The sequence below is a fragment of the Diceros bicornis genome, chromosome 11 (genome assembly GCF_020826845.1).
Source record: "Diceros bicornis minor isolate mBicDic1 chromosome 11, mDicBic1.mat.cur, whole genome shotgun sequence".
NCBI classification, from domain to species: domain Eukaryota; kingdom Metazoa; phylum Chordata; class Mammalia; order Perissodactyla; family Rhinocerotidae; genus Diceros; species Diceros bicornis.
Genome location: NC_080750.1, coordinates 9,047,817 through 9,072,003, shown reverse-complemented (window position 1 = coordinate 9,072,003; position 24,187 = coordinate 9,047,817). Strand labels below are relative to the sequence as shown.

Genomic DNA, 24,187 nt, shown 5'->3' with positions numbered 1-24,187 from the left:
ATATATTGTAGACTAGGGAATATATTCAAGGTAGAGTGTTAGGTAACAAAACAAATTAACAACTAAACAGTTGAAGAGAATCCCTGAGGACCACCCTAACCCCACAGATTCTAAACACGGTAACCCGTTCTCTTGTCGTTTCTTCCTACTTCCCTTCCCTCCCAGACAACCAACCTGGGTTATTGCATTAACACAACCTGCTTAGTCTGCAGGCTCTAGCAGGAAGGACAGACACTCTGGCTGCGTAATAGTTCTTCAGGATTTGGGTCCATGGCCCTCTTCAACATGCAGCTTCAAGGAAGACATTGTGTATACAATGTCAACCAGACAAGCCAAATGCCAAACCAATCCAGATAATTAATGGAGTGACAGACTGGGGAGTTAGATTTTCCTCATATTCAACTGAAGCAGTTATATTTAAGGATAGCATATTTTCTTGTTGTTGGTCAAATGAAAGTATTTATTTTTATAAATGTTTTCTCCAGCCAGTTTATCTCTAATAGCACTTAAGAAACAGGAAAAAAAATCTGTATTTAATCTTGTGCCAAGTTAAAAGAATAACTAGTAGCTTCAATTTCTCGTTTTAGGATGTTATTGCCATTAAATTATATTCTCTTGGTATAAAAATATTTTTAGAAAAAATCCCAAACTAACATGTAAGCAAGCAACAAACCTATCAACATATACCTATAAACACAAACATGGCCAATGCATAGACATAAGGTAAAACAGGAATGGTATTTCTGGTGGTTTAACGGCAGCAGATATTGCAAGAAAAAAAATTCCCAGAACATGATCAATCTTCCTTTTTAAGCACAGGATAACTTTTCATTTCATGGCTTCATAATATTAAAAAACAATATCCTGATTTACCTGACTAAAACCAGAGGGAAGAGGACAACGTTTATGGGGAGCAACAACTTACATAAAGCACCCTGGGGGCCACGCACTGACCAGTTGAGGGGGGGGCTAGTTTCAAAGTCTGACCTGTAAGGCATAGGGACAAGTTGTCAAATCTTTACCTGGGTAGATGTATCAAGGATTTACAAGGAGCTGTTAAAATACGTGTTCCCCTGTCTGGGTTAATGTACTCCAAGGATGATCAGTTTGAGAGAGAAGCGCTCCTTCCGAGTCACATGTAGGATCATTTCCAGATTCAATGAAACAGCAGGCCTCTTCTGTGTCTTGACTTCAGGTGACCAGCTGAATGAAGAAGCGTTTTCTTCTTGTCGGTGCAGTTTCTCAGCCTCTTGTTGCTTCTTCCGCTGTTCAGAACTTTTTAATGTAAATGTCAATTGCTTGCTGCCAACCATGGTGTCTGATACACTCAATGTCCCACTTTTTGCTTCAAGTTTCAAATCATCTTCAAGGGTTTTATTCATCAGCTTCTGCTTTGTGTCAGAGTCTTTCAGGCTTCTCAGTTCTTCTCCTGCCCTGATCTCAGAAAACCAGGACCTGAGGACCATCTGCTGGTCCCCCTGGAGTCGTTTCTGCTGCTTCACGTTTTCCTCCTGGTGGGGAAGTCTGCGCTGTTTCCTGACTTCTTCAACCCAGGCCTTTTCATCATCTGAACCCTCAGAATTTTCTGCATCACTTGATGCAGAGTTTTCCTTCCAGTCCTACCTCCTCTTCTTTTTCATGAATTCTTGTTGCTCTAAGACTGTTAGTTTCTTCTTCCTTTCTTCACTAATTTTTGAAACAAGTAGATTCAAAAGCCTACATTCTTTACTCTCTTCATCTACTTGGAAGCCAGGGTTCTCAAACAACTTTAAGTTGATCATTGGTGAGAATATTAGGAAGGCTCTTAATTTTCTTTTTCTGTGTAGATTTTTGCTTTTCTTCCTCTTCTTCAATTAATTTAAGAGCCAGATCTTTGTTAACTTTTGGCAACTTCTTTAATTGGACTCTCTGTGCATGTGTTTCTTCTGTCTTCTGTCGGATCTTATCTTTCCTATACTCTTGATAAGCAAACAGATTTACCCTCAATTTTGCCTCATGATAGAGTCTTATAACCAAGAAAAATCCGTGCATATATACCTGGTGAAAAGGTGACCCAATGAGGTGTGTGAACCCTAAATTTTCAAGGTCTTTCTTGGTGACAAATTTGTAATCATTGTAAACTGGGCTTTCTGGATGCTCTTCTAAGTCTTCTGTCAAGTTGTCTAAGAAGGAACACCACCCGGGAGCAAGACCCAACTAAATTATCATTTATTATAAAAGGGTATAACTCAAGAACAGCCAGATGGAAGAGATACATAGGGCATGGTATGGGGAAAGCGCTCGGAGTTTCCATGCCCTCTCCTAGTGTGCCACTCCCCAAATTTTCACGTGTTCACCAACCTAGAAGCTCCAAGGATAACGTATTTTTGTGAACCAAAACATGAAACACAGATGTCATATGTAAAAGTATACTTATGGAGACAGTGAAACAGCTTATTTTAAATTGGAGTTGCCTCTGATAATCTGAGGCACGTGATCAGCTTAGAGACATCTTCAGAAAGTGGTGGAAAAATTGCTTTTTTTCTTGTGTTCATTACCACCCCCAGGCTTTCAGAGACAATGAGAAAAATTAAGATAAGCAATTCTTAAGAATTGGAGGACATCACGACCAAAAAAAATCAATAATAAAATATTTTTTAAAAGAAGCAAATGTGTCAACATTTTCAAAATGAAACTATAGCACTGAAAAAAGATGTGACTTTTTAAAATGCACACTATATGCTAGATACCTTCTTATGTATTAGCTTCTTGAAGCTACATATCCATTCCATAGACGATATATAAAAAAGAGTTTAGTCTAGCTAGTGTAGGAGAAATACTAAAGGAAATTAAATCTCTCCTAGAAGCTCTGGGAGAGCTGGAGGAGAGCCAGACTTGGATGCTGCCCTGTCAAGAATAGCACAGGAAGGAAAAACTCCCAAATAGAGTTTAGACATGAAAATTATTCTGAGAAAGTAAAAAGCATAAAAGAAATTATTGTCAATGGCATCATGAGAAACTATTAGTGCATTAGAAAAATTATTCAATATCTTCTCTCAACTTTCATGTGATTAATCTTCATCCAATTTCACGGCCATTGTAGGTACCCAAAAGCAATATGTGTCATTCAAACTTGCTGACATTAGTTTTAGTTCTAATGATGCTTAAGCAAATTTTACAAATTATAAGACACTCAACAAAGTGAGTAAGTTATCAGTTAACAAGGTGAGGTAGATTGCGTTATTTGCTCACAATTATTTATCTCCTTCTCAGCCTTGTCATGCTTCCCCATTAGCAGGAAATATATCCTCAAGTCCCATTGACACTGGCTTAGACATACAACTTGCTTCGGACAATGGAGTGCGAGTAGATGTGATATATACCCGTTCAAGTAGAAGCTTTAAATGCCTTGCCTGGCTTGGCTCTGTCCCACCCAAGCAGTTGTCCTCTGCCATGAGAACATCATGTCTCAGATGGTGACTCCTCCCTCAGAAGAGATCCAAGAGTGAGAGGACTCGGGGAGCTGGGCTGAGCCCAGTGGAGCCCAGTAGAGAACAGCCTTCAAGTGCCATCCACAGCAGTAAACACGGGTCTTGTGGAAAGCTGCTGCAATTTTGACTTTGCTGCCATTAGCAAAAGTTGGCTAATATACAGGAAAACACAATGTTTTAAAGTAGTGTCAAATTTAGAAATTACTAAATTTAAAAGGAAAATCCCTAAGATTAAATTAAGATTGAATTAATTTTACTTCCAGATGCCTTCCCTAGTAATTTATTTCTCCCAGCAAAAAGACCTTATCATGAAAGAAGTATATTCCACAGGGGCCTTGGACTAGTGAAACAGAGTGTGTAGTGGCTATATCACTTTTTACATAATATATGAACACCTTTAGAGAATTTCCTGAGTTTCATGTTATAATTTTTTTATTAATCATAATCAGTTTTAGATACAAATACAAATAAAATTGAATGTAGAATTCAGAAGTGATGGTAATTAGTATGAATTTGCTTTAAAACAATGGTAAAATTTCTATGAACTAAACCTTATTATTGCTGGGCATACTCAAATATAAGGCAAATGTTTTTTTCCTCCTAAAATATTAACCCTCAGATAAGAGAGTAAAGTTACTTTATATCCAAGGTCTTACTTGTTGCTGGTCCTCTCTTAGTTTACTAAATTTACTCAAATTTGACTAATCAAGTATTTTGAGGTAGAAGACCCATTAGTCTGAAACCACATATGTCAGTACTTGTATTAAGTGATTGATTGACTAAATTGATGAGAAAGCAAAAAAAACTTTAATACACATTTCTTCGTTACTCTTGTGGGCATGACTTTACAATTCAAGTGTTTGATTGTGAACAAGCTTTTTAAAGTTTACTTAAAAAGCAAAGCAGAAAGTGGTTATATTGGGGACATCATGAATGTGTGTACATAGGATATAAATTTAAAAAACAAATGTACTACTGTTTTGTAATTGTATACCCTCAGGATGAATTTTCCAGTGAGAACATCATATACAGACCCAAAACATGTTTCATCTCAAAAAATGTGGACCAACAAAACGATGTGCTCTCAACAAATGCATTAGAGGATTTAACAAGCAACTCTGATGATGATGAGACTACTTTAGAAGATACATATGGAGAACTTGAATAAAATATTGCCAAGAAATGTGGAAAGTATGTTTCCATATTAATAAGGTAATTATATAAGTGATTTTGAATATATTTTTATAACTTATTTAATAAATTAAATATTAGAAGTTCATATTGACAATTTTATATATAATTAAATGTTAATATGTTGATTAAATTAATATGGTTAATATCGTTAGTAAAAAAAAAACTCTCCTTTTGGATCTCCTCCTTGAGAAAATGGGAGATGGTTTTACATTTTGGGCTAACTCATAGTAGGAATGCGTGGTATCTAACTCCGTTCTCAATCACTTTCCTTTAACATTTACTACCTAGTATTAATTAATATCTCATTCATTTCCCCACCCAAGATCAGTTCACTCATTTACTAATCAATTAACAAGTCTAGAATGTAGTTTACAAGAGGAAATGTCCAGAAGCCTAAAGATTGGATGGAAAGGCAGAAGTCTTATTTAATCGTTCTAGTTTCCATGATTATTTTTCTTTTGATTAATGAAGAAGCAGCTAGAATTCAAGAGCCAAAGGGTAAGCTGTCACCTCAGGCTCAGATCAACCCTTTGCTAATTAGGAAATTGCTGAGCCCAATTAGACAAATAATGATTCGACTACTGTCATTGGTGAAAGGACGCAGCTAAATTGGTTTCCTTCACCACATTTTAAACTGAATCTTCATTAAAACCACAAAGGTACATTTCTTTAAAAATGGCAGAAAAAAAGAAAAAAAAAAAAAGGAAGAAAAGACTGTACAGTCCCCTTTGGGGATTTTTTTTCCCCCATAATTCTAAAGTTCCAAAATTATAGGTTGATTTTTACTAATAAGTGAGGACACACAGATAGAGAATACTTTCCCATTGACTTGTGAGTGGATTAATACGAACTCACGTGGGTTAATCCTTCCAGAATAATGGCTAATAGGACTTTCAAAGTTATATCAGGAACTTAGACCTATGTCCTCTCCACCAAAACATGGTCAGAAATAAAATAATCCAATGATTCCCTTGGAGCCTACCTGCAAAAACCTAACTTTGACCACTTCAGGTTAGCTTGGTGCAGCGTTTTGTTTTAAAGAATTAGTATTTTTTAAAAGCACTCATGTTTTTGGACAATTTAATCTAAAAATATTCTTAAAATTGTATATGTTGTAAGTTTGATCAGCTCCTATTCCACCTCTGATTCCTTTTCCTGAGCAACAGATTCTCATGCCGGATGTCATCCCCCAGCTAATCCCTTGTTTCTTCACATCTGTGCAATATGTGTCACACATGCTGACAAATGTGCTCTAGAGCTTTGCTCTTCGAAGTGTGGTCTATGGTCATGCTCACAGGGGAGGCTCAGGCTGTGCTCCAGACCTACTGTATCGAATCTGCATTGCTGAGAGTAGCCCCAGATGATTGGTTTGCACTTCAAAGTTTGAGGAATACTCCTCTTGGGATTTCTTTATAGTTAGTCTTTAGAGTAGTGGTTCTCAGCCCTAGCTGCACATTAGAATCACTTGGGGAACTTGCAAAATTCCCAGTTTTGATGCCCATGCCACACACCTGACTACATCAGAATCATTGGAGGTAGTCCAGACATCAGTATATTTTAAAGATCCCCAGATGATTCCAACATACAATCAAGGTCAAAACTCTTTAGCATGAATCAGAGTCACCTGGTGGGAATTCTTAACACACAGATGCTAGCCCCCAAATGCTCAGAATTTCTGATTTAGTAGGTAAAGAGTGGGGTTCTAAGATGTATCTTGAACAAGTTCCAAATTGCTGCTGCTGCTCTGGTGGCCATGCTTTGAGAAATATGAACTTAGAGGATGTGACTCAAACGTGGAGATTTCAAAACTCATTGCCTATGAAAAAATGTTACTCCATTTCCAGACCATCTCCTGCTACTACCTTATAAATAAATCAGTGAATTCAATATTTATGACCCATCTGACACCCTGAAGTTTACTCTGAAACCTATGTCTCTACTATACTTCAGAAACCCAATCACAGAGCCACAACATGGATTTTTTTCAGCACTCAGAACAGTTCCATTTAAAAAAAGTCAAACTTCATACTTGATATATACGCTTGAAAACAACATAAGAACCCTTGCCAACATGCTCCTCTTTCTGGACTTTTCATCCCACTGAATTAAATCACCGTTTACCCCAGCTCTCTAATCTAGCATGTCCCAGAGTCATCTCTGGTTCTTTTTCTCTTTTACCTTGTATCCAGTTCTCCTGATCGTTTCCCTGTCATACCCTTAATCATGTCCCCTCTTTTCCTTATTAATGGGGAGCAGTTGGCTCAGTCTCTGTCCCCTCACGATGACCGTATCTCTCCCTATCCTCAGCCAGTCAGGCTTTGACTGAATTGCTAAAATACTAACTGCTTGTTACGCACAAATCTTATTCCCATAATTAAGAAGTGCCAATATTTCTCCATTACTCATAAAGTCCAACATAAATATGGCATTTAGGTTACTTTCACAATCTTCTCCCTCAATTCACCTTTCCAGTCTCTCTCTCACAACTTTTCTTCATAACCCTGCTGAATTTCCAAACGTACTGGATCTCTCATGATTCTATAAACATGATATTTGTTTCCATTCTTGTAGAAATATATACATGTACCTACAACATATACACATATATAGTTGTATCTATACGTAGAAATACAACTCGAATATATAATACATATTCTATGTAGTTCTATAATATGTAACTGGAAAACTCTTCACTGTTCTCCGTTTAAAATCCATCTCAGTCTTCAAGACTCAGAGCTCATATTCCCTCAAACGCAAAGTCTTCCTCAATACTTCAAGTGGAATGAATAACTTATTCCATTTTACCATTTAACATTTTCCTATTGTTAATTTTACATGAATATATCTTTCTTTACTCATAATAATATCCTTCACAGCATTTAGCAGTATCTGGCTCTCAAAGAGAATTGTTGAATTTGTTATTATATAAGTGGCAGAATTATCATCAAATAGTAATTCCTCATCCTTCAAGACTGTTAATATGCCCCACTTCAAAATATACAAAAAAGGCAGAATCAGGGAAAATTCTCTCTCCAATGTAGTTGTGGAATTCTTCTTTTCCATTAGGAGTTCGTATGGATTAGAAAATCCTGCTAATGCCACTAGCAGTCACTGCAATATCTCTATAAAAGAATAAGTTCCAGGTCATCAATCAGGATTCTGAAGCCATATTTTGGTCCATTTCTGTTATGAGAAAAGAGTTGGAGAAGGAAATTATAGGGAAAACTTCTTTTCTCATTAGACAACAGCTATATCCCTGTGAAGAATATAATAAAGTAATAAAAATCTAATAAGATAATAAAACACATTATTAAAAATAACAAAAATGCAATATTTTTAATACAAAATAATACAAAAATTTTAATACAAAATAATGCAAAAACAATAAAAATGCAATAATCTTTTTTCTTGTCAATTTCAAATACAACTGTCTCAAATAAATTTTCACATCAATTTTGAAATTAAGGGAGAAAATTTTCCTATTTTTCCAGTTGAGCAAACTGAGACACTGGGAAACTAAGTAATTTCCACATCAGATAATTACTGATAGGGTTAAGATATAACTAGTAGTCTACTTCTTAACACATTCATAGACTTCATAGCCAATAGCTGCTTTTCATTTCGATTGTGTCTCTGGTCCATATGCTAACAGCATAGCTCATCTCATAGCATGCTGAGAATGTGATAAGTGATTTGCTAGGTTTGATATACCAGTGAAGTCCAGAACTGGAGAACTCAACTACAGAATTAAACTAAAATCAGCTTGATGGAAAATATATTAAACTAGCAAAAATTACTTAGTAATTTACAAATTACTAATAGCAATTTAATAATTCAACTATTTAAGTATTTAGTAATTACTAAATAGCAATTTATCAGAAAAATATATCTCAAGAAAAATAAGTGAAAGTTACTTCTTAAAATGATCATTTGTTCTACTCCATGACTGAATGAAAGCATGAGTCAGAGCAAGAAAAAAACACTTTAGTTCAGAAGATACTTAGCTGATATTGTGATATAATCACATAAATTAATTCAGAAACAACCAAATTATGCAGAATTTAACTGAGAGGTAAGAATATAAAACATATATAAATAGCTTCATAAAGTTTATTATATCCTTCCCTGCATTAATAAAGAAAATATACTAAATGTAATTAAGCCTTTACTTGTTAACTCAGAGCAATTATTTTACTTCAATTGTGGACTACAATATGGAAACATCTCTTCTCCTCTCTCCCAATCCTTGACATAATGCTATGTGTAAAGCATATCTTGCTTTCTTTTTTTTACCCAAAATTCTGCCAAACATCTACATTGTTCTAATTGCTCATCTGTCTTTTCTCTACGACCTTCCACTCATTGTTGTTGTCATACTATTTGTCTCTCTGTTATCCCACAGCTCTTTTCCACACTCCGGTTATAAGTTAGGATGGATCTGAGGATTATCAGGGGATTTCAGAAAACCAAGCCTTAGAACTATCAGAAGATGTTGTCAAGCACAGAGATTTGCTCTTTTCATTTTCACTTGAGAAACTAGTGGAGGGAGAAAACCCAGTAAAAGAACTGGATCTGCCCCAAGGAAGGAGGTCACGGTGGAGGTGGAGTCACAAAGGGACCCTGACTGGGCACATGAAAAGCCATCCTGGACTATTCTGAGTATCTTTCGCAAGGGGAAATAAAGGTGACCTTGTGGGCTATTGCTACCTGAAGATTGCCCTGTTTAGGGAAGAAAATAGACTTTACAGCCTGAGACCAGCCCTGAGTACAGGAGTGGAGGTGTAAAGGAGTCACTCTTCTGAGAAGATGAGATGAGGATTGTACTCCAGATGGAAACAAGGCTAGCAGGACAGTCAGCCCATCCAGGATCTTTTTGAGGTTATAGTTCTTTTTTGTCTTGAACATCAGCATCCAGTCTTAGGTTTCCTGTCCATTCCCCAGACCACTATTCCAGATTAAAATTCCCTCTGCTTATCACGAGCCTGTAACCTTCTGTTCTTGGTGGGGCTAGGGGAAATTACATGAGAGGGCAGTAAAGAGAAGTGGAACTTTCCTCATACGACAATTGCAACAGGATGATGGGCGGAAACTGAGCCTGGGGTTCTGTGAGTAATCACAGTGAAGTGAGTGGTGGCCCCAGGCGGCGCTGAGAGTGGCAGAGAGAAGGCGATGTAGAGAAACAGCTGCCACTTGGCTTGACTCCAGACGTGTGAAATAGACCTGCTAACTATACTGCAGAACGATGAGTCTCAATAGGAAAGTTCATGTTACAATTTAAATTATAATAAATAGACTTTGTGACTACCGTTTATCTTATTAATTTCACTTATATTGTTTTCTTGATTTGCTCAAGATCATTTCAGAAGTCTGAGACTGCTGTAAAGTTCTTACTTTTTTACTAGTCACTTGAAGCACCAATTTAGTCATATAAGTTTGCCAAAGCTAGATAAAAGACAAAAATCGGGGGTGCTCTGGAAAGTAAGTGTCTGCCGCCTGGGATCCACACAGTTAATAACCACACACACACAAGAACTTCAGAAAGAAAGAATATGCAGTCTGTGCTGTAAATCATTTCCCTATTTTTATAATATGCACATTTAGATATTTTCTGGTCTAAATTATCCTTATCTGTTAAAGACATACATCATGCTCTTCCCAAGCAAATTGTCATAATAAATATTTAAATGTTTAAGGTGAGTTACAGTACATTAGAGGTACCTTTTAAGGTCATATTATTTCTCTCTGGGAGCTTTTACAACCTATTAGGGAAGTACAGCCTGGCTACTATTAATCATTACCTAGAATAGATGGAAGGACCATAGTGAAATTGGAAAACAAGAGCTAATGCTGAACTGGGAATCAGAAAATAGAGTAAGAATTTGAAATTAATTAACCTGCAATTTTTGGTATCTCTGAGTATGCATCCTTTTGAACCAAAGTTCAAAATATTATGTCGCCTTTTTGTGTCTATAGCTGTGCTGTCTAATACGGAAGCCACTAACCATATGTGGCCCTTTGAATATAAAGTTAAATTAATTGCAATTAAGTAAAATTAAAATTTTGTTCCTCAGGTACACTAGCCACATTTCAAGTCCTCAATAGCCACATTTGGCTAGTGGCTACCGTATTGGACAGCACAGATATAGAACATTTCCATCACTGCAGGAAGTTCTATTGAATAGTGTTGGTGTATTACAGTAGGATTTTCCTTTCCTCTTTTTTTCTTTTTCCTCTGTGTGGCCCAGGTACACATTAAAATGTAAGCCATTATTTCAACATTTGGGAATGGCATATCCCAATATTCTGGCTAGCTAAAATGGAAAACAGTTTAGTGATACAACCATATCCTTTTTTTTTCATGATCTTTTTTGGACTAAAGATACAATAAAGTTTAAATGCTTTCAGAGGTCTTTCGGTTCTCATATATAGCTAGGTTATGACCATGCCCTTCAGAAAAGGAAATCCAGTTGCTTATTCTCCCCATTTGGTGGTATATTATTTCTGGATTCACGGTCTTGGGGAATGATAACATACAATTTGGGGAATAGTACACAATTAAATGAAGGTGGATTCCACTCCCCTGCCAGAGAGCAGAGGAGAAAAGAGACCTACACTTGCTCACGGAAGCATCAAATAGTTCCATGAATTAGAGATCCTTGCACTAAGTTCAGGCCTCTTCTGAGAATTCCCAGTGGGTATTAAATTTAAATACCTCCCAGTTTCTCACTATGTGGCCATCAGGACAAACACAAGGTTTTTGTTAGTATTATTTCCTTTCTCTTCCCCCAGTAATTGCATTTTGAAAATGTAATCAAGATTAGGAATTACCTTCATTCGAGCAGAGATGTGATTTAGTTAAATAGGAGCTGTTGAAAAAAAGGAATACACTAGAGGTTTAGCTGTGGATTAGCTGTGACTTAAGCACTCAGCAATCAGGATTCTGACAGGATTTGAAAATAATGCCATCTGATAGTCACTAATGTGAATTATTGGCATGTCTCAGAGGCAGTGGCCAAGCTATTGAACTTTCTAGTGGCCAAGCATTTCTATCTGGTCCTCTGCCTCCGTATGTGGTTCTTCATTAGCCAGATTATGTTACCTTAATTGTTCTCAGAAGTCTGGTTGACCCAAATACCACAACTTTAATGTCTCAAATAAAGAACATAAGACTATCATTGAATAAATGTCATGTCGTTGTACCCACATTGAATACTGTGCAGTTAAGTTTTGGCATATGGTTAATATGGTTGGTAAGGATGAATTCCTTGCATGAGGTTGAGAACATACAAGCAATCCATCCATACGAATCACAACTGCTGCTCCTGCTCATAGATGATTGGGGAGGGAAAAAAGGGTAATTTAGGGAAGCCAACTCAGAAACCCTGCCTCAAATTACTCTCTCAGACTGCCCAGCATAGTCACATCACTTCGTGACAATGCTTGAGATGTTACTAAGTAGAACTTTATTGGGCAAAAAAAAAAAAAACACTTTTTAATAATACGAAATCTTCTCAGAAGGGTAAAATGACGGGTACAATAAGCGTGTAAAAATGACTTTAACCAGATTGTTCCTGTACAACTAGATTGTTCTTGCCCATATATTTGAACATGGGAGCAATGAGATTGCAAACATAAAGGGTGGGAAGTTAGTTGGAAAACTGATTTGCAAAAGGAGCATGTTATTTATTCTGTAGTCCAGAATGGGAAGGTTCAGTGGTATAACTTAGAAGAGAGTGACCAGGAGTTGCTGTAGGATTGCTCTGTGTATATATTATCTATGATTTAGCAGGCCCAGAGACCATAAATTACCCACGAGAATCAAGGAATATCAAGGAACAAATTATCTTGATCCTCCATAACAGCCCCAAATGTGCTAATGCTAGCAAGAACTTTAATCACTTAGCCTGAAAAAAAAAAAAAGACCTATTTATTGGGAAAAGAGCAGGCCCATCCCTATATACTATATACCATATATATATATGGCCATCCCATATATCACATATTTAAACAAGTAAAAGTTATAAATTAGAATAACAAACTGTTAAATCGAATGTTCCTCTTTAGACAAATATATCTTCATAAGTAAAAAAATTAAAAATATATAAAATTGTTTTTATATGACTAAAAATTGGCATAAAAAATCAAAGACAACTAAATCTTTTATGATTGCCCACTTTTTGATGTTCTATTGATGGGAGAGCATTACATGAGTAATAAATGAAACATTAATAATTTATAGATGATTTTATATTTATGCCATAAAATTTATTTTTTGTCTTACCAGCAAAATAACTTCTATAACAATCAAGATAGTCACGTAACTTTTTTACCCCTGTGGTAGGCAGAATTCTAAGCTGGCCCCCCAAGATTTCTAGCCCCTAGTGTACCAGGGGCTCCCAGTTACTACATTCAACCAAACACTACTCTAGGTATTGCTGTGAAGGGATTTTGCAAATGTAATTAAGATCCAAAATCAGTTGGCTTTAAAATAGGAGATTATTTGAGTGGGCCTGACCTAATCACGTGAGCCCTTTAAAAGCAGAGGGCTGGAGCTGGCCCCGTGGCCGAGTGGTTCAAGTTCCGCATGCTGCAGCTTCGGCGGCCCGGGTTTGTTGGTTCGGATCCCAGGCACGGAACTACTCCACTCAACAGCCGTGCTGTAGGGGCATCCCACATACAAAATAGAGGAAGATTGGCATAGATGCTGGCTCAGGGCGAATCTGCCTCACCAAAAAAAAAAAAAAAAAATTAAAAAAAATAATAAAATAAAAGCAGAGTGCTGGTCAAAGAGGAAGTCAGAGACTCAAAGCATGAAATTCATTGCATCATTGCTGGCTTCTAGAGAGATGAGGCCACATGACAAGGAATGCAGGCCACCTCTGGAGCTTAGAGCAGCCCCCCGCTGACAGCAACAAAGAAATGAGGGACTTCAGTCCTATAGCCTCCACCAACAGAATGAACTTGGAAGCGGATTTTTCCCCAGAGCCTCCAGATGAGAACTCAGTTCAGCCAGCATCTTGATATCAGCCTTGTGATACCCTGAGCAGGGATCCCAGCCACGCTGTGCTGGACTTCTGGCCTAAAGCACTGAGTGTTAACACGAGTGCTGTTTTAAGCCACAAAGTTTGCAGTAATTTGTTGTGTATCAATAAAAAATGAATACACCTTCATTAAAAAGCTATATAGACGAAATCTTTAGAACAATGTTATTGAATGCCACTTTGTTTTTTAAATCTTGGTTTAACATTTTGTCATATACAAATTAGAAGATCTAGTTGAGTTTATTTTAATACTTGGCTTTAATCATTGATAACTGATAAAGATATCTCGCATAGATATATAAATCTTCACTGAACTTACTAAATAATGATAGTTATTTTTTACTCCTATCCATCCATCAAACAATACATCTATTATACTTTTGCTGAAATTCAGGAAGCAAATTTTATATTTCCTAATGTTAATCAGTTATCCTTGGAACTAATCAGAAAATATTGTATTTTTGTATTTGTAATAAATGTGTTCAAAATTAACTAAAATTCTTTGTTTATAAGATTTTTAAATAGGTTATAAAATTTTCTTTCCAAGATTTTTGCATTTTTAAATGTTATTTTGATATTTGTGACATATTTTCAACAGCAAAATCATATAATCTGAAGTATTTCCTACTATGTATATGCACTTGGTTTATTTACTTTCCGCTTGAAAAGCATTTGCTTATTCAGTGTTTTGTATAAATTCACTTTCATTTTGAAAGGAAAGATAGTTTTTTTTTTAATTGAAAATACCTTCTTGAAGTATACCACTGCCATCACAGAAAAAGAAAAGAAAATTAGGACTCATCTTTTTTGTAAAATAAATCTGTTTGAGGCTCATCTTTAAGTCCTTTATCATGAAATAACCAGTATACTTCTATAAATACTAAATATTTTCTTGATCATCTACATCTTATTATGAAATATTGTACTATCTTACTCTTTTAGAAAATGAACCCATAAATCCTTTTAATTGGGCACATGTAAACTGTAATGTGTCCAAAAATGATGAGAGCAAATATATAAAAAAGAACATCCTATGGGGATATGAATGGTCTTTTCAATAAATGGTACTGGGTCTACTAGATAGCCCCATGGAAAAAAACAAAGTGTGACCATGCATAAGAATTAATTCCAAGTAGATACAAATATGAAAATAAAGCCCTAAATGTTTTAGATGATAACATGAAAGAATATCTCCACCATTGTTAAGGTAGGCAAAAATTTATTAAAGAGAAACACATAAAAAGCACTAACCATAAAAGAAAAAGTTCGTAAACTGGACTTGACTAATATTAAGAACTTCTGTTTATCAAAAGATGCCAATAAGAAAGTGAAAATGGCAAGCCACAGAGGGGGAGAAGGTTTTGGTCTGAAATAGGACTGACAAAGGACTCATCAGGAATACATAAGGAATGATTAAAAGTCAGTAAGAAAAATAGATAATCCAGTTTAAAAATAGGCAAAAGACTTAAAAGGTGCTTCACAAAAGATGGTTCCCAAATGGCCAATAAATACATGAAAATATGATTAATCTCATTGGCAATCAAGAAAATGCAAACTAAAATCACAGTTATATATTTCTACATATCCACCAGAATGGCTAGAATTAAAGAAAATAATAATGAATTTTGATGAGAATATGAAGCTCATGACCTGCTGGCAGGAGTGTACATTGGAACAGTCACGTGCCCTATAACCCAGTAATCCCATCTTCAGATACATACTCACCAGAAATGTGTGCATAAAAAGACACATACAAAAGTGTTTAGAGCAGCAGCATTTCTAAAAGCCCTGAGCTGGAAACATCATAAATTTCCTTTAGTATTATAATAAATGAATAAATCGTGACATATTTACACAAAGGACTAAAACAGAACAGAAGAGTGTTTACCTTTCTTTTGTCCTTTTTTCTCCTTAGGGGGATGAAGAGTGGAAAGGCACCTAGGAGGTGTCAGAGCTGCTGGTGATATTCTATTTATCAGTCTGATTGTGTTCACTTTGGAAAAATTCACCATGCTGTGTGCTTATGATGTGTGCACTTTAAGTATATTTTGACAGAGTTACTTAAAAAAAAGGAGAAGGAGAACACCACCACTGTTATCTCCCACTGTTGCCTCAGTACCCCGAATACTATACATGGCAGAAAACCACCTGGGCCAAATGAGGATTCCAGGTTCAATTAGGTATGAAACATCAAGAGAGCTTAATTTTTATTCTATATCCAAATATATATGTACATAAAACATGTAAGAATTTCTTGTTTCGCCCCAATAGAGTGCTTTGCACACTTCCTGGGAAGTGCAGGCTCCACTGTGGACACCATCGGTATATGTAAGGTATCTGTGGAATCGAGCACGCGTACCACACTGGTCGTGGTTTCAGGGACCATCTTCTCACTAAGTTCATCCCTCAGTTCTTCTTATCCCAAGTGCTCCTCTCTGATCCATCTCCCTCAAGGGTGATAGATCGGAAGTGGAGGTCTACATTTGTTGACTTAACCATTTTATCACACAGCAGAGTTTTATAATAAAAGGAACTAAAATATTCTAATAGGTTGTTTTTTATGCATTATTACTTATTATAAATAGAGAACCTCTATTAAATGTTTGTGTTTAATTGAGTATTTCTCCCCCACCTTAAATTTTCTGAATCACTAATGGCCTGCTCTGAAGACTGGGAACTCCATAACATTGCAAGCTCTGTGGCTCAGCTTTCGCTCTGGGGTTTAAGGCTTTAATGACTAGCCTGAGAACCAAACTCCCATTTGCAACTTTGCTTATACTGAAGAATATGTTCCAAGTTTCTAACTGACCCACAAATAAGCCTTTTGGAACAAAATCAATTTGTAAATTAGAGATTTCTTGTGTAACTGAATTGTGGAAAATATAAATAACAAAAATGTGGTTTTTTTGCTATTTAAATATATGAAAATGTTTTAAAATATATCACCCTTAAAAAATAAAATATCTTTTAAAAATTTCGTAGGAATGGCATCGGTAGAGCCCATCTTCTGAGATTAAGATAAATTAATAGACTTCAAGCTGGGATGCAGATCACTAACAAAGTCACAAACAGAATGGTGGACTAAAACTGACTATTTTTCCTAATCCAAGGATAATATAAGTTCAATGCAAGAATATAAGTAAACCATTATTATAGTTGAATAGTTTTAGACTCAGTGAAATATCAAAATGAATGAAAAACATCCTTTTTAAAACAACAGCTAGAGATTCAAGCCAGGCAGACAACATTCTTCCTTCCTAATGTTTTATTTTATATAATTAGTAGGATTCCTTGACATTTAAAATCTCTTCAACCTCTTTACTAAAAATAACTTAATGTGAGTGTTTAAAGCAAAGGTTTTGAAATCAGACCTTTATTCCAATCTCAACTCTACCACTGACCGTGGTTGACTTTGGACAAATTCTTTAACCTTGCTGGGTGTCAGTCTTCTCACCTGTGAAATGGGGGTAGGGACTCATCCCTCTCACACCCATTGTCAGGATTAGATGAGATAGCCCATTTAAAGCACTTGGCACAGTATCTGGCATCTAGTAAGTGTTCAGTAAACAGTGTTCTCTGTAAATCTATATATTTAGTGTGGGTTTAATGTTGTCATTTACTTTTGTTTGTGGTAAGGGAACACAAAAGGTTAACCTTGGGTCCTATGTTCTACTTATTGATATTTAAGTTATTAAGTTATCATATCCAGCTGCAGGAAAAAAAGAACCCTCCATACAAACACAATGAAAATCATAATTTCATTTAGGAAATTGGAGGAAGTGAATGTTTTATTTAAAAACGAAGTTGCTGTAGAACCAAGATAACCCTCAATTTTGTCTTCCATGCGGATGATATAGCTAAATGCACCCTGCTGAAATCGGCTTTAGCATTTTTTTCCAAAAAGTTATTCCACCTAATTACGAGCTGATAGCTCACAGGGGAGCTGCTGATGTTGCTTCTTTTGCTTTTGTTGCTCTCTCTGAAATACGTAAGATATACACCTTAAAATCTGCACTATTAAGAGATTTCAGATAAAAAATGGAGAGGAAAAGGAAAGCATTTGTACTTTAGCTCAGCTTGTGGAGGAGAATTGAGGGGAAATAGGCGAGAAAAGAACAGAGATGGGACATAGGGACAACCGTATCTTGTAACTTTAAAAAGCCAATGACAGTTGGTAGAGAGTAAGTTCAGGTTTTCAAACAGTGCCAAGAGTGATGGCTTTAACTTCATCAACACAAGTTGTCTTCTCAGGACTTGAGTTTGCTTCACATCTAAGTATCCCTGATGTCTATTGTCCTTCTAGGCCACTCAGCTCTCCCGACCAGATGTTAATCCATTTCTCCACCCTCTTCCAAGGCTTCTTCTGGCCAACACCACACCTCGCCATGCTCACTTCCTTTCACTTCAATCAGCAGGACAGTTCTTGATCTCCTGATACTCATTGAAAAACAAAATAACTCCGTGGACTATTTTGTTTCGATTTTCAAAATTAGAAGAGTTTAAAAGCTAGTTGGTTGCAGGGAAAGCCTTCTCAAATGTGTTAAAAAGAAGTTTCTTCCTTTTTCCTGCATGGTGTTCTTGAAGCCACAATGTTTGTTTCTAATATGCTTCTTAATGAAGTTAACCTAAGAAGAACAATTTCTCATAATCAGATTAACACTCCATCATCTCTTTCTTAAAAATATCTCAGAACAACTTAAAATGGCTGGATCTGTGACAGTATTGGAAAGTTGGCTGAGTTCAACATTATACTTACAACATTGTGACAGAAAATGTGGTAGTAAATACCTGTTTTCTCTTTTGCCCCCCTGCCACCCTCCTTTTTGTTTTCCACAATCAAAAAGTTAGCAAAGATAAGAATTTTCCTCAATTTGAAGCCAACTCTTCAAGTTCAGTCATCCTAAAATTTTCAACAGTGTTATTATTTATCAACTAGTTGTATTCCATACATCACACTTCTATCATATGCCAATCTGCAGATTACAGGACATCGTGGGGATGCTCCCAAATGTTTACAGATGAAAATGATTCTCTATCTAACCTGGTACAACCACAAAATACCATTTCCCTATAGAGTGATTCTAATGATGCTACTCTATTAAATCAGAGATCAGGAAAGTGAATTCAGAGTGTGATAAATGTCTCATATATCATGGCAAAATAATGAAATAATTATGAGAAACCACACAGCATTCCTGTTTGCAATTGAAACCTTATACAGCTCTGCTCAGATTAGCTCCTGATAAAGATGAGATGGAAAGGAAATAGGCATTTTCTTCATAATTGTAACTTAAAGAGATTTTTCCAAGAGCATTTTCTTTAGGTCTCAAAAGAATTTGTGAAATATATTCATCAACTAGATATATATTTATAAATATATGTCTATTCCTGCCTGGTAAATAATGGGGCACTCATAGCCTTTAGGAAACAATGAAATTTCGCTGGGCTATTCAAAATCATGTGAGATTTATGTCCGTCTGATTCAATGGATGTCTATGTTTACATTCCAGTAGTGCACGGTGATATTTATGGAAAGTGAGCCCTAAAATGAGTTGTTATGTATAACATGTTGAGATGTTTGCTTCTTTGAGCAGAGGATGAATTACATATTTTCACCATAAGTACAGATTTGTTCCCTGCTATAGATAACCTGCTTCCTAAGACTTTTCCTGAAGGTAAATTATAGACAGCTCTAAGATAAACACATATATGCAAACGTGAATGAATGACACACTAATAAACAATCACTTATGGTAGTGTCTGTAGCTAGATAAATATTGGCAATTGCATTGGACTATTAAGGGGAAAATACTCATATCAAGAAACAAGCGATGGCTCATTTCTCTTTGTATTGATTTCAGTTGTTGCCATAGGAGCAAGCCTTGCTCATAACCGTAGCAGGTAATTGGTGTCATTTATTCTACATGTTAAAGACTTTTTTACCCCCTTTCTTAATCCATTTAAATCTATTTTCTAATCCTATCTCCAAAAAGATCCTTTCATTTAAAAAAGATCATGTTTCCATGTTCTTGGCTGGTTCTGACTTGATTATTTATACAGAGATCCAGCAACTTGATATTTCTTTCTTAAATTTCTTTTCAGTAGCAAAGAAATTTCAGATATATCCTCATAATTATTTTACCATGTTTCTTCTAAGAAAAAAAATCGTATACCTTTTCTACAAATATTACTCAATAGAGCTTTGGACAGGCTTTCATGGTGATTCTAACACTAGGTTCTTTCAAATTTAAAAGAAAAATATTTCCCTTTAATTGCCCTCAGTTGGATTTTGTAGAGCTGACTATCTGACTTTCTGGAAACTTTTAGGTAAAATCCTATGCATGTTCCAAAAAAAAAAGGGAACAATTTCCTAAATGGTGAATTTGGTTTATGCACTATTAGCTTACAAAGCAGTATATTCATTTACATAAGCTTTTTTTTTTCATAAGGAGTTAGAGAAGCTAGAAAACTGATGATTTCAAGGCAAACATAGGATTTTTCGTTTTTTATGTTCTTATGAATTGATTCTTAACCTCCATAATTTTTGGAGGTTAATTTTTACATTTTTGGTACTGAGTTCTCTTATAAGCCATGGAACTCTTTTCATAAAGAAAACTTAAAAGTTAATTTGTATTTGAGTATTTTGAAAATATCATGAATTAAGGGAATTTCTTGAATACTTATATATTTAATTTTATTATCTATTTTAACTGCAATGTAATAGTTCTGAATTCTTTACCATGCATTTTTTTTTCTTTTGCCTTCCCAAGTAGACGGCAATCATTTGACAATGTCTTCTACATTATTTCTGTTTAATTCCTGCTCTTTTACCAACATTTCCTCTTGGATGATTAATAAGCATCACAAACCTGATAAACCCAAATCTGAACTCTTTGGTCCCCAGTTCTACCCCTCAAGCCTGATCCTGCTTTTCTACCTTAGGGAAAGGCTACTACTTTCTTCCAGCTTTTTAACAAAAAAATCTCAGACTCATTTCAACTTTCTGACCTTCACATCCCGCAGTTAATCTGTCAGCACATCCTATGAACTCATCTTTCAAAATCTATTCAGTATCTTAACCACTTCTTACCACCTCCACTGCTACAACTACACTCTGTGAACAAATCTCCGACCCCCCCTCATCCAGATTATTGCAAGTCTCCTCACTGGTCTTTTTACTTCCATCTTCATGCAACTATAGTTTATTCTCAACATAGCATCTGGAGTAATCCTTCTACGAGGTGGTAGATCCCATCACTCTCCTGTGCAAAACCATTCAATGCTTCCCATCTCATGCACAGTAAAAGCGAAGGTCCCTCCCTGCAACGGCTGGCACATTCCTCACTGATCTGCCTGCCACTCTGAACTCATGTTCTATACTGGCCCCTCACTTACTTGATTCCAGCCACTCTGGCCTCCTTACTGGTTCTCCAACAGGCCAAGTCTACTCTGTCTCAGGGTCTTTGCATTTTCTCTCCCCTTCTGTCTTTAATGCTCTACCCCAAATATCCACTGGCTCACTTCCTCACTTCCTTTGGTCCCTTCTCAAATGTTATCTTCTCAGAGAGAACTTCCCTCATCACCCTATATAAGAGAGCGCACCTCCACCATCACCAATCTCCAACCCCTTATCCTGCTTTATTTTTCTCTGGATTGCACTTATTACTATCTGGCATGTCATGTATTTCTTAAAAGTTGCTTTGAGTTTGTCTACCTCCACTAGGCTATAAACTCCACAAAAAAGTGGCTTTGTTTTGTTCACTTTGTATCCCAGGGACCAGCACATCAGAGGCTCTCAGCAACTATTGATTGGAAGGATGTATGGATCAACTGCGCAGTGGTCTGTGCAAGTAAACACCAGCTGGGTGTTAACACGTGTTTTGAGTTGAAATAGTCCCGTAAAAAGTAAAGATATTTGAATAGTTATTAACCACAGCCTAGTTTGTCTTTAGAATAACCTCTTTATCATAAAATGTTTTAATGAAGCTTGAGTACATATGGAATCATCAAACTCTTGGTTAAATAGTTCTCACTTTAATTTCTAAAGCAGAAAAGTGTTCATCATTATTCTTCTAAAAGCTTTCTTTATGTTTCCTATCAGCATCATCATCAACTAATATTTATTGTTCACCTGCCGTCTTTCAATCTTACTCTGTCAGTATTGTTACTCCGGTAGCTTTCTCTTTGTAGAGTAAGCTTTGTAGAAGCTACTCCAGTAGCTTCTCTTTCTAGAGAAAAAGTGAAAATTGGAAGATTAAAATATAAAGAACATGTATACCATAATACAGGTAATGATCAGAATTATTGCCAAATGCCGTATTCAGAGCAGACTGAAATATTCCTGGGGAGTTGGTTCACCTACTAGCATGTCATTCCTTAAGCTTTTAATAGTTCCCCATCATAATAATTTACTTTGTTCATTTCTTATTAATTTCCAGGCAGTAGAATTGTGGTTGAGAAATTGGTTGAACATTTGAGTATTGATAAACCAGATGAGAGTGCGGGACCACACAATATAATGAATTGGTGAAGGAACCCTCTGCTTTATTTTAGACAGTAAAAGCACTGTTTTTCTATTTGTTTTTATTTTTTTCTTGGTTTCCCCTGGGAGCATGTTCCGGTTCCTAGGCGCCTCACGCTTAATCTCTTAGCATCCTGACCACTCAAATATTTAATCTTATGATAATATTCTAAAATTCAGAGATTTACATGAAGACTCACAAAAGATCAGTGGTTTTTCTGTTTTTCATTTCCCAGTCTCCAGCTGTCCAAAGTGGGCAAAGTGGTTTCTGCAGTTAACACTATGCCCACAAGTGCCTGGCTTCCACTCAAGCTAAAAAAAACTATGCTTAAAAGAGGGGTCTACCATAATAACATTAAAGGTAAAATAGCGAGCTTCAAAATCTGTTAGCAATAGCTGTACAAGTTATTTACAACATAGCAACTAATAGACCTGTTTAACTTTCTCTTTGCATTTTGCCTTAAAAGTCTCTCTTCAACATTTGTATTTAAATATCATATCCATGAATGAATTATTTATATTAAGTATAATAATTTTTAGGCTTCTAAAAACTTCAGATTTCTGTAAAATTTTTTTATTAAAAAATGCACACATGAGACAATATGCCGTCACAAGCGAAATATTCCTTTACCTGGAGTAAGACTTTTCTCACTTGAGTAAGCAAACATGAAATGTCTACTTTTTGTACTAAAAGGATTTCAAATGCAGTGGCACAGCTTTAATTCGCAGACACAGAAGACTGTTTCATTTACTACATCTATGACCTGTGTAGCTATAAAGTAACATTGGAATTTGACATGTTAAAGGGTAGACATCCTTCTTTAGGCATAATTATTTTTACCAGAACAGTCTAATTGGGTGTATAATTATTCATTTACAAATGAGATATTTTTTGGTCAATCTACAAAATGATTGTCAATATCTGGGAATATTTGACACTGCACTTTGTTCTTACTGGTATTATATGGTGTGTTCAAAGCCAGAAACAAGTATATTTATGATGCATTTGAGAGTCTCATGTTGCTTGAAACAGTGATAAGAATACCTTTTAATTTACTTAGTGCTCTCTAATACTGCAGACTAGGAATATTTTTCTACCCTTAAGCTCCCGTCAGATCATCAAATGCTAACAACGTTTATTCCTCTGGCTCAGCTGTGAATCAGTTCACCAAAGGATTAATGACTACTTTTTAAAATTGGTCTTTTGAGGTCAGTGTAGGCTGGAGAAAAGTACTTTACTAAACCTTCTCTGCCTTTGTACACGGTCAGGGGCCACTAGAGAACATACACCTGGGAGTCAGGACCTTGGATTCACATCAGCAAGCCATTTGGGATGAATTTTAAACAAGTCAGGATCTTGACTCACAGGCCAATTTCATTACTTTTTACATTCTGTAGGTGAAGAATGAACTGTTTTCAATAACAAATGGTGTTCTGAGATCTAATTAGAATTTGGAATTAAATAAGAAAGTGTTTATGGCTAGCTATGAAACTCAGACTTAGTCATAGAAGCTTGAGGATGATGTGAAGAAAGGCGAACCAAGTGAACACTTCAATTTCTGTGAGAAGCTATGTGATACAGTGAAAAAAACAAGAGCTTTGGAGATAGACAAGAAATTAAATATCTAACCTTGAACATTTAGAAGCTTAGCACCTTTGTTATCTTGGGCAAGCCACATGTTACCGCCACTCTATTACTATTTTCACTACTATGACTAGTACCAGTTATGCTTTAAATAACTTGCCCAATCACAGAGATAAAAAAATTAACTTCTCTAAGTCTCAGGGTTTTGCTTGTTTTCCACTGACAAAAAGGATAATAAACCCTACTTTTTGTGTTGTTGTGAGAATTAGAATCAATTTCTATGGAGATATTGGTTGGCATTTAGTAGAACTTCAAAATTTGAGTACCCTTCTACTGTTAACGGTTGGTATTAGGACACTTATGGATAATTCTTAAA

At 35.9% G+C, this 24,187-nt stretch overlaps 1 pseudogene; it reads right to left on the bottom strand.

Annotated features, from left to right (window-relative positions):
- Positions 1–1,156: 1,156 nt before the first annotated feature.
- On the bottom strand, positions 1,157–23,905 carry LOC131411603 (nucleolar protein 10-like; annotated as a pseudogene).
- Between the last annotated feature and the right edge of the window lie 282 nt (positions 23,906–24,187).